Genomic DNA, 7,828 nt, shown 5'->3' with positions numbered 1-7,828 from the left:
TCATGGCCCTCCTGAATTATTTTCTTGTTTTGTTTGTAGGACTTTCACTTGTGTTACCTGGGAAAAAGTACTTTAAAAAATTCTGTATTGTGGAGTCGAGGTGATGGGGGACACGCTACACAAAAGTCAGTCAACGTGGTAATAGACATGTAATTCCTCTGGCTTCTGATTTCAATTCATGTATATGCAATCAATGCAGACATGTGGGCACATACCCTCCCGCCCTTCTTAAATCTAAGAAAATAGATGTTCAGCAATTATTATTTCTATGAATGCACATAACTTAAACCCATCGACTATAAGCCATATTCATGTCCCTGTAAATAATAATCTAATGCTTGGAATAGTTAATCATGGGGGAGGAGGATATCCCAGAACTTATTTTGAATTCCAGATGAGAGGAAAACAATAATTACATGATTAGGAAAACGGGGAAAAACATTATGGGAGCAGGTATTACCTTTAATGAATTAACTCCTTGGAGGATAACAAATACAGAATCTGTGTCTGATTCATTGGCAAGTGGTTTCAAAAGCATCAGAAGAGGAAGTGGAAGACAACCCGGAAAGAACGCAGGAATGAAAGGCCGCAAATGCTGTCAAGGCCTCTCAGTGTCTCTAATGCTGTCACTTCCCCTTGTATCCTTTGAATAAGTGGCATTGAAATTGGTTCTTGCCAACTCGTCTAGTTAAATCAGTGCACTGTGTTTCATATTCAAATTAAAAGCAAAGGGCCTATGACATTTTAATATACTTAGTGAACATTTTCTTTTTAACTTAAGTAACTACAGTTGTGTCCAATCTTTCTCTAATCTGAAAACTTCAAATACAGTATCTCTCATCAACACCTTTTTCTCCCTTTTCTTTTCTGGCCTGACCGATTTTCTTATTATTGACTATTTGCTATTCAGTGAAGGAGGATTGTTAGTGGTGCAGCCCAGAAACACTTGGTTCTATTTAAAACAAAAGCCTACTGTTGAATTCAATGTCAGAGCTGAAGTTTACAACATTGAAGAATTGCCTTGATAAATGGCCCTGACATTACAGTTTCCACGACTGCACCTTCAATGTCATCACAACACAGTGTAAGTGTTAAAGTATGGTCTTCGCTGCTTCCCCAAAACATATTAACTTGATGCTTACTCTATCTCCGGATCCCATAGGCACAATAAATGGAGAAAATAACACATTTACAAACTGATAAAACCCAGCAAAGCTAATAAAATCAGACACTTTATAGCCCGGCTAATCGTGTCCTTTGAAGGGCATCAAATAACACATCATGTACTGCTCAGGGGAAAATCAAATTAGGAATAGCGATGTCCCTTCAGTACTAAAGCATTTGAATAGACAGAAGTGATTTTAGCTGATCAGCTTGTAGACATTTTATCATTAATGCAGTGCTTATGTTCACAGAGCATTATGCATTTTGGGTTTGAAAAATAGGAAAATGATTCCTTTCCTCTTAGACTGCTCAGTTTGCATTCTGAATCTGTTGTTGAATTGATTAAATATGGCTGTTAAAATGTGACATGGGACACACCTCAAAGTATTTAAGCTTACAAATACTGGCTGACGGTATGCTTTTTCAGAGATACCCTTCTGTCTCATGGTTGTTTTTTGATCTTCCTTTCCCAACTGTAGATCTTCACATCACTGCCACAGAACTTAGAACCCCAAACATATTGACATAGGATATCGAGATCCATTTGAGACCAATAGAGAAAATTTCTGTATGCTTTCCTTTATCAAAGGTTAATGTTTGTTTTTGTAATGGGAGGTCTTTGTCATCAGAACTTTATTCCCCTATCCCTTACAGATAATCTACAGTTGTATAAATTTAGGAAGTATAAACAAGTGTTAGAATTTATAATTTCTAATAATTTCTAATATGTGGAATAATTAAGCAAAGATAATAATGGGTCTATCACCTCATACATCTAACATTTTTGGTGATTAAAAGTAGTATCAGTAATGGAGAATTGTATGGTATTCAGTTGCTGGCTATCTTCACAATGCTGTGCAATTTATTTCACCACATTGTTCCTTTTGTCTAATCTAAGGCTTGAATTATGTGAGTGCCAACTCTCCATCTCCAGAATGTGCAGACTCTGGCAATCACAGTTCTTTCCTGCTTCTGAACTTGATTGTTGGAGACTCTAGGTGTAGGAACACAGAGTTTGTGCTGTGCAGCATCCTGCGTTTTGTGCAGTCCTCTTGAACTCCATTCTTAATGTAGCAAACGACAGACCTTTTTTTTTTTTTTTTTTAAGGTTTAGGGCTCTTTCTGTTGCATACTTACTGCATATTGTTCTTATCTACCCAGCTCTCTCTGGAGACTAAGGTGGAGTTTCTTAGGGAACGATTGTGACTGGTGCTGTAATACACATGATAGTACGGATGGCTTTTCATCCATGGATTTCAAATCTATTGGATAAATGGCAACAATGGGATTACTAGTTGATCTGTTTATTGTAATATTGCATTTTTGTTCATCAAATCTTTTACATTACCTATAGAAAACACAATATCTATTCAGAGTTAAAAATTAAGAGCTCAAAAAAATGAATTTGTTCCTGGAAAGAGGTCATTGTGGTATAGAAAAAGAGCTATACATAAAAGATTCCAAAGAGATCAAAGACATAAAATTAGTGTTTTTTAGGCAGGGGACCTTAAATCTATTAGCTGTAAGCCTGATCTGCCCACCTACCTTAGCAAGGAGAAAAAAATTATGGAGTATATGTTTAGGTATTTGCCTTTTTTTTCTTTTCCAGAGCTGAGGACTGAACCCAGGGCCTTGCACTTGATAGGCAAGTACTCTACCCCTGAGCTAAGTCCCCAACCTCATTTCTGTGACTGCCTTTCCATACCTGTGACACTAGAAGGTGTTCTGCTACATTAAAAAAAACCCAAATACTTCAAATTACAGAAGATACGTTTTGACCTTGATTCTGAGAAATAACTTGTTAAAAGAAACACAAACCATTATAAGGAATGAGATCCTAAGTGGAAATATCTGTATATTTTAGTGCAGTATAATTAAATCTGTCAAAGAATTTCAGGAACCAATGAGTCCATACTGATATAAGAGAGCAATTTAATAAATAAATGAATAGAATACAAAAATGCACAATATAAAATAATTCAAAATACTTTATGTAGATATTCTACATTTAAGATGTTCAGCGTTTAAATTGCTTTCCTTAAGTGTGAGACTCATTACAAAGGTCATGGTCGCCAGGTATGGTGGCTCATGCTTTTAATCCTAGTACTTGGGAGGTTGAGGAAGGCAGATCTCTGTGAGTTCCAGACGAGCTGGGGCTACAAGGAGAATCTGTCTCAAAAAGACAAAAATAAATAAAATGAAAAAATAAAGATCATGGTAGTTCACTGAGGAGGTGCAGCTTTATGATGACACAATTGACAATCAGTACGGAGCTAACAGACCAAGTTCAACATCAACCAACCTGAGTCCCGTTGCTAGAGTGTGTCCTTGATAAGAATTGATGAAAATGAGATATTTCACCTTGTGGTTTTCTTGCATAAAACATGTAATACCAATCTAATACTAAGAAAAAATTTCAGTTGTGAGAAATAATTGATTTTGCTCCTGAAAACCATCAAGTTCACAAAAGGAAGAAGAAAGGAGTTGTCCTAGAAGGAACTAGGAGCAGTAAAAGAAGTATATGAAAGATGAAAGATAGACGATAGATAGATGATGGATAGATAGATAGATAGATAGATAGATAGATGACAGAGATAGATGATAGACAGATGATAGATATATATGATAGATAGATGATAGACAGATGAAAGATTGATAGATAGATGATAGAGAGATAGATGATAGAGACAGATGATGGATAGATGATATATGATAGACGATAGATGATAGATGATAGATAGATAGATGATTGATAGGTAGATAGATAGATAGATAGATAGATAGATAGATAGATAGATAGATAAATGATAGAGGGTATGTGAAATGAGTGAACAGTATAGATTTAGGTAATAATAATGTGTGGATATTAGTTCATTGATGTTAATTCATATTATAAAGGCCTACAGTAGGTTAACAATACAGAAAAATTGGTATATTTGAGGAAATTTTCTCTAGCATTATTGCATTTTTCTGTAAAATAAGATGCACTTTTACAATATAGTTTAGTTTTCAAAATATGGGAATTGTATTATTATGTTTGAAGATTCTTCTCCTTCTAATACTTCAAACTCAGTCCAGAGTAAAATCCTTCCCATGGACTAAAATTTAAAAGGGTTTTAAAAAATCAAAGAGCAGTGTAATATTTCCTACAACAAATAAAATGACACGCCTTCATATTATTTTCGGTGGACATGATAATAAAAAAGACTTATATGTTAAGTTCTGCAAACATGGGCAAAATTCATCAAGGTTCAGAAAGAACTATTTTCTGACATACTTCTGATATGATTGGTGTGTCACGACATGTAGATAGGCCTCAGGAAGAAGCAAGTCTACATAATTGCTTCCTGATCTCAGTGGCCTGGGAGATCTCTCTTGTACTAATGCACAGGAAAGTCCATTATTGCATTTCTATTAATTTACTTCCCTTTTCTGTCTCATCACTACCCTCCGATTTAGAAAGCAGCTATGAAACTACAGGGCAAGGGTCTGTAGTAGCAGTGGGAGCAACGTCCAAATGATTTCCATCATATTATTTCCTGCTATTGGAACCCTTGAAGACACATGTGCCAAGATTGTAAAATTTACTTATTTTAGAGTTCAAAGTATTGAAGAACATGAGAAGTTGATATTTTTTTCATTTCAGTCCTTCGATGCTGAGGACTGAGAGGCTCGTATACAGTGTAGGATGATTTGAGCTCCTCCTGCTTAGCTTCCTGGGTTCTGAGATTACAGTGTGTCCCACCACCTGTGTGTTCCAGGGTTACAAAATGTTCATCTTCATATTACTAACTAGTTGTTCATGAAACATTCACAGCGATTATAAGTAATGCTAATATGGGTTGTACCTATCATATATATATTTTTATTTTTCAGCTATGCGATCTTTTGAAGTTTACTTGAAAAAATGTTTTACTTTTTCCATTTCTAAAACAGGTATGAAGAAATTAATTGCATCTTTACTTTTTATCACTGTAATATAATGACCATGTATTTCCTTTTGTATTATGGTATACAATTTATTTAAAGTAAGCGGGTTCATTGCAACATATAATGAACTGTGGTCATATTTTCTCTAAGATTTTTTTCTGACATAATATAAATGACCAGCAGATGATAACTGTAAATAATTGCACTAAGTAGTACTGAGGATATACTAATTTCTGGCATCTACAATTGTGTTTCAAAAGTGTAATTGTTGACAAACTAACAAATATACATTTTATTATTTGCTTATGCCTATATAGTATATGCAACTGTCTAGAGAAAAAGAAAAAGACAGAGCGCAATAAAAGGTAGTAACAAATATATATCAGTTTAGTGGGTGTCATGGAGAAGGGAGCTAGGGTGTTATGGAGCAATTTTGTTTTCGGAGCTACTATTAAGCTGGCTGACTCTAATACGAATAATAAAAAGGAGACCAGCATGAAAGAGGAAGATCATACTAAGCTTACCATTGAGATGTTGCATATTTCATATTTATTTCTGTTTTTAATTTTTATGATTTTTATAATTTACTATTTTAATGTAAAATTTAAAATGTTGCTAGTGCATCAAATGCTTGTTAATTTTTATTCTTTGAGGATTTCATACATGCATACAATGTGTTTTGTACAACTGTATCCCGATTTCCTGCCCTAGGATCCTAGTCCTCTCCTGTCCCTCAAACGGAAAGCCCTTACCACTGCTGTGCTGTTTGTTTAGACCTACTGATCACACTTAGGGCTGCTGCCATTAAGGTCCATGACAAGTACCTTCATTTTTGAGACAGAATCATCATCTACATACTGTACTGTAAAGTTCAGAGATGAAGCCACAGAAAATGGAACGGCAAACAAAATGCATCTCTCTGCTAATAGCAACACAGCTCTGGGGTACCCCCAAATTTTAACAAATGCACAACTTTCTTTGAATAATTTGAGACTTATTCTCTGTAATTTTTTCGCATAATCTTGTCTACTTGCTAGAGGGAAACATAAATAAACATGTAAATTATTCAGAAACAAGACTTGAATATTAGTATTTCAAAGATCGTTAATCATTAGGGGAAGAAGGAAGAAGTGACAAGCAGCCACTTAAATATTTCTTAGATATAATCTATATGCAAAAAAAAGAAACTGAGTTAATTTCCAGAAGTTTCCTCCAAGTTTAAGCAATTCTAAAAAGTTTCTGCTACACCTCGCATAACAAAAATTAAATGAATAACATTTTTATCTAGTGTGACTCTTCAACTATTGTGGGATAAGCTCGTAAAGATTTTGTCTGAGCTGTATATCCCCCAGGTGCTACAAGTGTACGTAGGCACATTTATCAGTATGTTAAATACAAGTTTAAATGTAAGTATAACTGATCTGTTTGGTTTTCCTGGAAAGAGAACCGTCAGTGAGCGTCCTGATGCCGGGTTGCAGAGGGCTGTGCTCCTCTCTTCTGCAGTGAGTCAGGATCCGGTTCCTAGCCCTAAGTAAAAGAGCACTAGGGAAAGCTGGCGTCAGGAAGATATTTTAGATTTAGAGTCGTTATCACCGGTTTTGAGATTAGTTGACTTTCAAGCACTCTGATATAAAGCCCATTATTTTCATTGAAGCCCGATGAGCATCAGAAGAAAGGTATGCATAAAAGCCAGAAATAATTCGTACTAGTGCTAACAGTTTCTTACATGAACTGCTAAAATGAGTTACAGTTGTTTCTCTCACGAACACAGAATGGCTTCACTACACGTTTTGTATCTAAGGTCCATTGTTTTCATCGCTCATATGTTAAACATAGGGTAGATGAGGTTCTTCTTCTGGTTACAGGGATGGCGGTCTCCTGCTTACCCCAGTACCTGCAATCTTCACAGACCCCCGACATCACTGTTTCCGGGAGGGGTTCAGGGCACATTGGTCAGTGTGAACTGAACCAAATCCAGAAAGTTTGTTTCCAGTGAACAGTTACCCTCCTGAGGTCTACTAGAGACGCGTGTGACCCTCACGTGAGGTATGTGTCCTGTTAGTTTTAAAAATTTAACTTTCAAGATCATGTGATGATTAATTCAGAAAGAGTTCTTTCTTGTTACAGTAATAAATCCTACCCATACAGAATCTATGGGTATATTTATTGTATTAGAGCACTGTGCATGCTGTAATATTTACTAAATACTAGCTATATCAGACATTTAGAATACAGCAATAGCCAAAACTACCTTCATGGAATTTACATTATGGTAGATGTTGCTTTTCCTCTTTATATTTCTTTTTGTATGTTGATGTGAAGATAGAAAGTGCATTTTTAAGCCTTAGTCTGCTTGAATAATCACATGTAGATTTATTTAATTTTTAAACTAATAAATGAGCAGACGGTCTATGTGATCCTCCTCCAGCAGTCAACATGTCTTCAGTTCTGGTTATTATAGATTATTAAGCCCTTATTTTGAAAATACTCCTCTCATTTTACTCTATCTGGTTTTGCCACCAACAATAAATATGTTCTTTACTGTCTTTCTTGCTGATTCTATTTCTTTGCCTTTCTCTCATCTATCTTTATCTATTATCTATCTATCTATCTATCTATCTATCTATCTATCTATCTATCATCTATCTATCTATCATCTATATCTATCAGTCATCTATCATCTATGTATCATCTATCATCTATCCATCTATCAATGGATTATCTATCTATCATC

This window comes from Nannospalax galili, unplaced genomic scaffold (assembly GCF_000622305.1).
Source record: "Nannospalax galili isolate Female #2095 unplaced genomic scaffold, S.galili_v1.0 scaffold1064, whole genome shotgun sequence".
Classification (NCBI taxonomy): domain Eukaryota; kingdom Metazoa; phylum Chordata; class Mammalia; order Rodentia; family Spalacidae; genus Nannospalax; species Nannospalax galili.
This window is presented reverse-complemented; position numbering follows the sequence as displayed.